This window comes from Echinops telfairi, unplaced genomic scaffold (genome assembly GCF_000313985.2).
Source record: "Echinops telfairi isolate 266 unplaced genomic scaffold, ASM31398v2 ScPeMD7_2291;HRSCAF=2852, whole genome shotgun sequence".
Lineage (NCBI taxonomy): Eukaryota > Metazoa > Chordata > Mammalia > Afrosoricida > Tenrecidae > Echinops > Echinops telfairi.
This window is the reverse complement of record NW_022106189.1, coordinates 2,108,768-2,119,829: the sequence shown is the minus strand read 5'-3', so window position 1 is coordinate 2,119,829 and position 11,062 is coordinate 2,108,768. Positions and strand designations below refer to the sequence as shown.

General features: G+C 49.9%; 1 non-coding gene across 1 annotated transcript; it reads right to left on the bottom strand.

The window, feature by feature from the left end:
* Positions 1-10,191: 10,191 nt before the first annotated feature.
* On the bottom strand, positions 10,192-10,311 carry LOC115870753. The gene has a single exon (XR_004046885.1). It is a non-coding gene; the product is annotated as a small nucleolar RNA SNORA61 (small nucleolar RNA).
* Positions 10,312-11,062: the final 751 nt, after the last annotated feature.

Sequence of the window (11,062 nt, the reverse complement as noted above, 5' to 3'; positions counted from 1 at the left end):
GTAAGGAAATAGAGGAAGAGTTGATGTCTTTGAAGTACAGTGCTGGCGAAGAATACATGGACTGCCTCCCGGAAGAAAGAAGAAATCCGTGTTAGAAGAAGTACGGCCAGAATGCTCCTTAGACGTGAAGATGGTGAGTCTCTGTCTCTCACATATTTGGACAGGAGGCACCAGTCCCTGGAGAAGACGTCGTGCTTGGACATGATGGCTACAATTGGTAAGCTCGAACATACCATTTCCCCAAAAGTAAGACATCCCCTGAAATAAGACCTACTTACAGTTTTGCCTCTTACTGAAATATAAGGCTTCGCCCCCCAAAATAAGGCCTCCCTGAAAATAAGAGCCCCCGAAGCTACCGTAACTCTGGACTCTGGACCTTAGCGGTGGGTGCCGCCGCGCAGCTCACTGTTGGCTGCAACGCAGCCGGAGCAGACAGGAAGTGCGAGGTCTCTTTTAATAAAACAGTAAACAATAAATGTGTACCGTATTCTTCTTCATGGAAAACTAAGACATCCCCTGAAAATAAGACCTAGCGCATCTTTGGGAGCAAAAATTAATATAAGACACTGTCTTATTTTCGGGGAAGCAGGGTAGTAATGATTGTGAGGACGGGGCCGGACTGGGCAGCGTTTCCTGCTGTGTCAGCACCTCAGACAACAACAATGCCACTGTAGCAGGGAACAGGCAACCGTTCAGGAGGAAGAGGCTCGCCCTCCTCTCCTTCCCTTTGCTCAGATGTGTCCTTCTGATAGAAAAGAAATCAAACAGTAGCGAACACCAAAACCCTACTTCTCACGCTGCAAACGTCCCGTGCTCTCACACCTCGTGTGCCTTGGGAAAAGCATTGGATTGCTAACTAGAAGGCCAGAGGTTCAAATCTACCAGCTGCTCCTGGGGAGAGCGACGGGGCCATTTGCTCCCAGAAGGATTGACGGTTTCAGAAACCCTGGCTCCCAGGAGTGGAATCCACACCGTGTCCGTGCATTTGGCTTGGGTTGCCTCTGACTCTTGTTGTTGGGTGCTATCCTGTTGCTTCCAGCTCATAGTGGCCCCGCACCAGAGCCCTGAACTCTGCCGGGCCCTGGGCCCTCCTCAAGACTGCTGCAGCTGCCATCTCCATCCCGTCTCGTCGAGCAGTGTGCTTGTGTGCACTGGCCCTTCTACTGTATTAAGCATTAAGATAAATAAATAACCAACAGGCTCACCGCCGCAGAGTCGATTCCAACTCACTGTGCCTCTGTAGGACAGAGCAGAACTGGCCCTGGGGGGTTCCCAGCCAGTGGCTCTTGACAGGAATAGAAAGCCTCATCGTTCTCCCACCGAGCCAGTGGTGCATTCCAACTGCTGGCCTTGCGGTTAGCAGTCGCACATAACCCACTACACCCCCGGGGCTCCTTGGCCAACAGAGATGCCATCCATTCTACAAACACCCACTGAACTGTTTGACTGGTTTCACGAAGGGTCATCTTGCTGTTGAACCTTAGCACGTTTTATTGCTCAGAGATTTAATGATCAGGTCAAATCAACTTCTGAAATTTGCTTCGTTTTAAACTTCTTATTGTGAGCTGGATGAAGGTTTACAGAGCAAACCACTTTTCCATTCAACAAATCATACACATGTTGTTTCATGTGATTGATTGAAATCATGAACTGGGTAATGGACATGTATTCACTTGGGTGAAGGTAAAGGCCACACACAGCAAGGGGGAGGCCAACCCAACATCACTGAAGAATAGGGAGCATCAGAGAGTCCAAGAGTTACAGACCGAGAAGACAAAGACTTTTACAGACACAAACCTGCATTGTCTGGTCAACTCTTTTGGGCATAGGAGGCTTGAGTCCCTGAACTCTGTCGGAAGTGAAGTCTGACCTGCAACTTCCCTCTGGAGCCTGGGCTTGGCATTGCCAGTCCCTCCACAACCAAAGCCCACCCACTCCTTCCAGCTCCATGAACGGCACATCCCAGCCAGCTGCCGGTGGGTGGCACTTTGAGGATTAAGGTGCTCCTGGTCCAAGCCAGGGTATTTTCAATCTCCTTATATACATGAGCTAGTTAGACATTGAGTAAGGATGACCGATACATTTGAACTATGACACTGGCAGAGAATACTGAAAGTGCTTTGGACTGCCAGACAAATCCATCTGTCTTGGGAGAAGTACAACCAGAATGTTCCGCAGAGACAAGCATGGTGAGACTTTATCTCACATGCTTTGGAAATGGTGTCAGGAGAAACCAGTCCCTGGAGAAGCACATGGTGTTGGCTAAAGCAGCAGGGTGGTGAGAAAGAGGAAGGCCCTTGACAAGCCACATGGCCACAGTGGCTGCAACAATGGGCTCAAACATAACAATGGGGAGCATGGCACCAGACCGGGCAATGTTTTGTTCTGTTGTATGTAGCGTGGCTATGAGGCTGGCACGTAATAACAACAAGAGGCTGGACTCTAGAGGAGTCCACTAGATGCCTGAATGGAGACCTGCATTTCCAACAAGCCCCAGGGTTCTTGTGAAGACCCCTGAGCTCAAGAGAACCCTCCGGCGCCTCAACACCAGCCGTGGGCACTCCTGTCTGGGAGGCAGCCCTGGTTGCTTACGGTGGATGGACCTGCTAATGAATGAAACCAAGGAAGGAATGAAAGAAGGGGTCAGCTGCTGGCTCAACTGGCCGATGAATCCATTGTTGGACAGATGCACAAGGGGCCGGCTTCAAAAGCAAATGCCTCTGAGAAGCTTCTGGTGGTTGATTCTAACAAGAACTTGGGGACCTGGCAGAGATGGAGGCCTGCCCACCTCCTCCGCCCACCAGTGACCTGCAGCCTCCCTCTGGCCCCGGCTCTAAGCAATCACCATGAGCAATGGCCGGTGTGTCCCAAGGCTCCGCTCTCTTGATGACTACAGATGAAGAAAAGCAGAGAGTTGATGATTTTGATACATTTTTCAAAGCATTTTCATTTGTGTCTTATACTACAAATAAACGAATTGTTTGTGGAGGAAGAAAGCTATCGGCAACCGAAACAGAGTGATGAGCACCTGATTTCTGAGTAAGCAGAATGAGTTCTCGAAGTCTCCTGTCATGATCAGAGAGGCGCAAGCTGGAAGGGGAAGGCTCCTCTCTTCCTCCCACCTCGAGGCCTCTCCTTCCCCTTTGACCCCTTCCACGCGCTCTGGTCCTCCCCTCCATGGCCCCAGGAGTGTCAGTCAATCAGCACCGGAGAGGAATGTCATTGGCTGGTGAGTTAGTTTATTGTGCCAACCTGGCCCATAAACACATGTCAGATTAATTGAAGGTCGGAGGGATAAATGGCTTGGTGAGCCTCGCCTTTCTAGTTCTTGGGTCTCTTGCTTTGTGATGGTAGGACCAGGGTGCAGCTGCCTTAGCAGTTCTCAGCTTCAACTTGCAAGGATGACTTCCTGCAAGACACCCCCAAGGAGAAACCACATGGACTTACCCCGATGCAGCCCTGGGTGCTGGAGCAGCCGTGTGGAGACCCCTGCCAGCGCTGAGATGCTTACACATTCACTGACTCGGCTTTCCTCCTGCAGTCGGCGTCATTGTGTCTGTTGTGTGAGATGGAGGAGGGCTTTCTGGATTGGTGTTGGACATATGGGTTAATGGGTTAATGTCGGACTTGTGGGCTTGGGCATGTTTTCTTGATGTTCACTTAACCTTTATATAAAACTCTCTCTTATACGTGAGTTTCTGTGGATTTGTTTCTCCAAAGTACCCAGACTAATACAGCTGGCGTCCTCTGCCACACTCCTAGTGTCCCTGCAAGCTCTCACCCTGCCTGGTTCCTAGCCCCGCCCTGCAGCCTGCACCTTCAGCCAGCCCTTGCCCAGAGGACAGGGGAGCAATGAAATGGCCGTGGTCACTGGCAGGTGGGGGTCTCTGCTGTCCAGCTGGGTCTCTCCTCGTACCTAGCTTCTTCAGGGTTCTATAGACAGCCAGGGTTGGGCAAGAGCCCAGACTCCAGACTCAAGACCCTGGGAAAGGAGTCAACAGAGCCCTTTGGCAATCCAGGAATGAGCCACGGCTGTGGTCAGGCAGAGAACCCTTTGCCTCTTTGGGAGTGAAGCTTCCTCTTTGCAGTGGTCCTTCTGGATAGAAGACACGAGGCCTTCCTGACTTTTTACAACTTCTTCTGATAACAAAGGAGAATCTGAAACCCAGGCGTGTGTCCCCCAAGGGACTCCTTTCATCCGTCTGCGCCCACTGCCTTCTCGAATGTCCCCGCCCAGGCCAAGAGAGCAGGAACCCTAGGAAAATAAGGAACTGCTCAACCCTGTGACTCAGATTGGAGTCCCCGGGTGATGTCTAGCTGCTAGCAGAAAGGATGAAGGGTCTGCCTATAGGTGCCTCAGAAGAAACGTCTGGAGACACGCTGCTGAGAAGTCACAGTCTTGCCAACCTCACAGCACTGTTCTTCTCGGCACACAGCAGGTCACAGGGAGTTGGTTTCAGTGATGCTGTTTACCCCATCTCTAGGCTTACAGTCTGAGCACCACGACCTATGTGTGAGCCAGGCGCCCGCTCTGGGGCTGCACTCACCTCTACCCCGACCTGGGTGATAAAGGGCAGGGTTACCCTGGGCCCCAGGCTACACATCCAGTCTCAGTGCAGCTGCCTGTGACTCCTGGGTCTCTACCTTCCCCCAGCCATCTCAGCCCATCCCCCCCTGCATGGGGACCTGCCCCACCATGTCTCTCGTCTCCCCACTCTTCCTTCAACTTCTCATCTTGAAAAGAGAGGATCTTGGTGTTGGTGCTGTGAGCTACGTTTATCTGTGAAGAGCAAGAGGTTGGCTTTCGTTTTAATGATGAAAAAAGCCTTTCAAAGGATAACTCATTGAAACTCATTATGTACTATAAAGGCCACTATTTAAAGATTCGGTAACTCCAGTGCTGGTCTTTTAAAAGCAGATTTATAGCAGAAAATAGTGAGATTCTTTGACTTTGGTTATAATTTTCCATTCTGTAATTTAATACTCCTTTAGTTTATATTTGCACATTAAAAATATAGCATCTAAAAGTCCATCATTAAATACTTTTAATAAGTGCAATAAATAAGTTTTACAATGTGCATAAATCTAAAAACAAAACCCAACATAAATTGTTAATCTTACACTTTTTCTCATTAATTGCAATACATAAACATATGTTTTATACAAAGATATTTGCTACAATATAAGTATAATAAATACAGTTTACCACATGTATTAATCTTAATAGTTACAAGCTGTTAATCTTATATATTAGGTAATAATTTGCAATAAATAATTGTTTATTATCTTGATGTTTGCTTGTCTTGGGTTTTAGCAATATGCAATAAAGAAATGCAATTTTGAATAATTTGATTGTAAGACTGCTGGGAAAATACTGTATGTTATAATTAGCTGTGAGAGGATTCTGCTCACAAGAAGAACCATGGCAATGGGGCACAATACCAAAAATATGCATTCTTAGCACATAAATAATGTAAAAAGTTCAGGTCTGTTCCAAACCAGGTAGAACGTTCCAGACGTCAAGGCAAATGCAATTATTGAAAAGAGATGCACAAAGCAAGACGCCCCACCCAGACTGCCCAGCTCCGAGCCAAGAAGGAGACAGCGCTGCTTTGGTTAGAAAGAGCTGCCCCACCTTGACCACCTGGTCCCGTCCCCAGGCCAGGGCCCCCCTCAGCCCATAGCGGCTCTACAGTCCCAGCACCCTCCCGCCCAGCCCTCGAACCAGCCTGGCCCATTCCATGTGAATCCTGGGAGTGGTTGTCACCTCGACAAAACTTAGTAGAAACCGTTAGTCTTACTTGTAAGGGGAATAATTTGTCACAAATAATTGTTCCTCATCTGAGTATTTGCTTCTCTTGGAGTTTAGCACGAAGCGATACAGCAATGCCATTTTGAGTGATTTGATTGTGAGACCCGCCGCCGGGAAGGACTGAATAGTAAGGAGCTTAGAGAAGGTCTTGTGGGCGAGACACCGCCCCCCAATCCTGCCCCCATCTGCTCTGGCTGAGAGCTGAGCTGGCAGGTGAGCACCCAGCCAGGGGACAGGCACTCCACCAACCCCAGGGCGGCCCTTCTCGGGCTGACCTCCCCTTCGGGAAGGGGGCCTGTGGGTTCCTCCTGGGCCTGAGACCCAGTCGCTCTGCGCTGGCTGCTGAGACGGGCCCTGAGGCAGCCCAAGGCCAGCACTGGGGGGGCGGGGGGTGGTGGTTACTAAGAAGGGTCTCAGCAAGACCCCACAAGCCCCTCCCCCCTGCTGGCTATTTGACCCCAAAGTGCACCTGTTTCCCTGGGAAGAGCATCACTGGAGGGAGTTACTATTCTCCCACCACTTCCCAGGGAGGCAGCCACGTCCTGATCGTCCCTGCAGCTACCTAGGTGGGACCAAGATGAGACTGTGGTCCAGGGAGACCGGTCTGCACAGGACCCCACAGGCAGGACTGACTGCCAGACACACTGACACCGCAGTAAAAGCAAGAAAGAGAGGGAGGGAGGGAACACAGAGTCCGGGACGCCTCCCCATCCGAGCAGCGGCGTGCTCTAGGGGCTAGTTCCACGCCCGAAGTACTCCCCGCCCACCCCCTGTCGAGTAGAAGGCTCCTGGCAGGTGCCGCGAGACCGGGTCTGCTTTTCCTGCTTTTACCGGTGGCCCCTGGCCGCCTCTCTCGGAGGCCGGGACTGGCACGGCCCATGGCCGCTCAGCAGGGCAGCAGGACAGCGGGACAGCGCAGGCCACAGGCCCTTGCTGCCTGGACTGGGCTGCAGGAGCAGGCTGGGAGCTGAGCCATCACAAGGAAGTCCCCCGTCACCCTGAGCAAGGGTCCCTACTCTCAGCCAGGCTGGGAGGGGACTAATCTCCCAGCAAACCCACTGGGGGGCGGCGCGTCTCTTTAGGTGTCCTTTTCCCAGGCCCCGGTATGAGCTATGAGACGAGGGTCTGGGTGCTATTGAAGCGGTGGGTCCCTGGGTGGAGGGGCTTGTCATAGTCTCCCCACGATTCCAAGGGGTCACCAGTAGCAGCCCCCAGGAATGCCGGGGCCGTAGTCAGGAGGCACTGGCCACGCTGGGCTGCTGGTCTAGGATTCCCGAAGTCAATGTCACGGCCACCAGGGGGGACCTCGGGCTCTCGTCGAAGTCCCGTGAAAGGGAACGGGAGTCTGGAAAAGTCTGCTGCTTGGAAGCAACCGCCTCAGAGCCCCGCGACGACGAGGAGCACAGAGGAGCCAAGCGAGCCGGCCGGCCGACGGACCGGCGGACAGAGCAGCGCCCTCCTCCCGGCCTGAAGATGGGAACTGCCATCCTGTCCCTGGGCGGCGGCAGGGTAACTGCGGAAATCACGCAGCCAGATGAAGCTTATAAATTTCCCTTATGAACAATTGTTTTCATTTCCCTCCCATGCCACTAGATATTATAAGTGGAAAGCAAAACACAAGTAAATATGTTCATTCCACTCTTGTGATCAGTGATAAACGAGAGGCTGCGGAGGCTGACAAAGGTCAGCTGGCCGCGCGCGGCGGGTCTGCGAGCGGACACTGCCACCCTCCGGCCGCTTGCGGAACTGCGCCGTCCGGCGCCTCCCGATCGCCGGCCTGCCCGCCGGCCCGCCGGCTCGAGCTGCAGGCCGGCTTCCCGGAGAGGTTCCCTTAGCACCAGACGGGTCATCAATAGGAGCCGTGTGCAGAAAAATTAGGAGGCACGGAAAACCCCGAATAAAAAAATAACAATCATCCATAACCCCTCTCCCAAAGGCTACCACTCCTATTTTCATCTGAGTCCATTTTTCTTGGAGTCTTATTGCCTGCACGTTCGCCGATGTGTTTAAGAAGTTATGTGTACAGGGATAATACAAACGTGTCCAGATGATGTGAAATCCTGATTTTTCTGGGCACTAGTTTAAGTTAGGTTATTTCCAGAAATTCATATTTTTAAAGGGCTTCAGAATATTTCAATTGTCCAGAATGTACATTATTTAGCCATTTCTCTATTCATTCCCAGTATTTTTAACGTTGTAAGGGATGCACCAATTAAACTTCGAATCCATATATCGTTTTTTGGTTTTAAGATAGATTGCTAAAAGTGGAACGACTCCGTTGAAAGGAATTAATACCTGAAGGCCCTAAATAGCATTCATAATTATTTTCCAAGTGAGTCCTGCCGAGATGAAGATTATCCCAAATGGTGCCTGGTGCTCAGATGACCAAGCGGAGAAGGACCACTTGTACCTGGACCGGTAAGGGCAGTCTCATCGATGTGGTCCTTCCACCCCATCCTTTGGAACGCAAGTTCAGTCAAAAGTTCACAAAGACAGGTCCAGTATTCTGCCACGCTGGTGCCACGTTTCCGTCAGAAGGGCGCATGAGTAAAAGAGAAAAGTCCACGAAATAACACTTGGTGGCGGGTGACAACGCAGTGGATGTGCCGGGTCACAGAACTGTCCCCACAGAAAAGTAGACCATTGGAAATGTGTCCTTTATAGTTTACAATAAAAATATACATGTATATACTACAAAAAAAGCAAAATAAAAAGCTCTAAGAAATGTTTTTAAAATTCAGAAATACATACATAAACATATGTAAAATGTGTGTGAAAAGAAAGAGAATAGAAGAAGGGTCTTACTCAACCAGATATTAAAATCCAGAAAGCTGCCATAATTAAAACAGCGCAACACAAAATCCCACGGGCAGAAATGAACCCAGATGCACACGCTTTAGTATTTTAACATAAAGGAATTTCAAGTCGGTGGGGAAAGAGTGGTCCATCGATAAAGAGATGGGTACAATCTGTCACCCATTTGGGAAACAAATAAAATCCGTGCCCTGCCTCCTACAAATTCTGTGTCTGTATTAAAACAGAAGCCATCAGAACTGAAGGTTTGAATTTTTAAGTGAAACCATGACAATGCCATTGACATCCACCTGGACTAGAGAAGCCTCTTCCAAGCCCAGCTGCAAAGACAGGTACATTTGAAAGGGCGGGAATTTTAAGTATCCACACGTGAAAAGCCCATCTGGAGAGTGAAAGGGAAGCCAAGGGTTTCCGTGGGGCAATCACGTGTTGAGAAGGAGAGGAGCGATAGGCAGAAGAGTAAACACAGATGATAAATCAACGCATCCCACTGCCCTCCAGTCTATTCCGGGACACAGAGCGAGATGCTTAACCTTACACAGAAATGCAAATGCAGCACAAATGGAAGACCCGCCCCGCTGCCCGGCAGCATCGTGCAAAGTGAAACAATGGTCATTACTAGCGGGCGTGGGAGAGACCGGCACTTGGACGTCCCTGGTGAACGGGGAAATAGGAACCTTTGTGAGGAAGGATGATGGGGGGACGGGGGGGACGGGGGGACGGGGAAGGGCTGTGTATAAATACAGCAAGTTCTTTAAAGTAATGTACAAATGCATTTCATGATATTTGCAAGGATTTTCATAACAGACTCTAATAACAGGAAGAGGGTTACTGTTATTTGTAACAGGGTTACAAATCATTTTTAATATTCTTTTGGTGATGGGTATTTTCTGCATGTCTATGTCTAATGATTTCCTATCAATTGTCAATGAAAAGGGGGTAGTGTTCATGGTTTATCAGAAGTGTTGCTCCGAATTATAGTCTCAGCAGCAGTGCATGTGAGTGCTTCTCCAGGCACGCATGCATTCACTCCTCAGATCCTCTCAGGACAGTCACTCGGAGCAAGGAGAACTCCGGAAGCTGAGCTACAGCCAGCAACAAGACAAAGGCCCGTCCTCACCGCGCTGACATCCCAGGGCCCTGGAAGCAAGGAAGCCAAGAAATCAGAGTCCGGGAGGCAAACAGGCAAAAAGAGAGCAGGGGCAGGGAAGGGAACTCTCTCGGAGAAAGGTCAGGGTGCCTCTTTGAGAAGGGGACGTTCCAGGGGAGACCTGCATAGCTTGAAGAAAGAGTGCTATCCGGAACTGGGCCAAGCTTCCTGGCAGAGCAAGCAGCTAGGTCATAGGTCCGAAGGTGCCTGAGCAGGGTCTGAAAGGAGCAGTCAAAAGACCTGGGAGGAATGGGAGGCTCCCGCCCTGACCTCCAGTCCATTCGGATGCACTACAGCCCTCTCCCACCCCAGCCCTGCAGCCACGGAGCCAATGCCCGCTCAAACAGCCCTGTCGGACGAGGTAAAACTGCCCCCTTGGGTTTCTGAGACTGTAAAACTATTTGTTTGTGTGTTTGTTTGTTTGAAATTAGTTCATATGTCACAAAGAATTTAAATCAGCTGCAATTTTACATTTCCTCCTTTTATAACCACTCAAACCAGTGTTTAGGTCTGATGGGTAAGGAAGCTGGAAGGTTTTCAAGACTATAAGCCCTCTCTCTCTCTCTCATTTATCTATCTATGTAATAAATTAATTTTATTTATTTTTATTATTTTCCCCTTTTATTTGTGGAATATAACACATACAAAGAAAAACATACTATATTTAGTTACACAGCTCATTACATCAAAACAATGACAGAATCCCAGCAAACCTTTAATATTTAAAGCTGCACATCTTTACAGGGACAGAAAACAGCTCATGAGTTTGAACTGCCAACCTTGTGGCTAGCAGCCCAATGAGTAACCCACTCTGCCGGAGTTACTCCAGAGAGTAAAAAGCAAGGGGAAAATGGCAGCAATAGGTCACAGACTTCAAGAGACATGCCACAACACCGTCTGGACCAACGGACAGTGTTAGGATGTCCTTGTAGACATGATGAGGCAATGGAGGGTTTTGTGCAGGAGAACAACATGATCTGCCTCTGTTTGGTCTGGGCTGAGAATGGACCACAGTGGAAAGGGGCAGAGAGACCCTTTCAGCAAACCACTGCAGGTACCAGGACCCAACCTGAAGTGGCTACAATGGCAACCTGGCAGAGATGACCGTTAACACGTGCTTTGAACCTGTGTGCATTGAAGAAGCAACCTCGAAGGCCATGCAGCTGGGCATCGAGATACATTTTTGCTCTGAATTCCAGGTCCATCAGGACTCAGCCAGCTGGAAAAGAGACCACCAAGAGGTGAGCCAGTCAGGATGCGATGTAGCAACAATGAAACATACAACT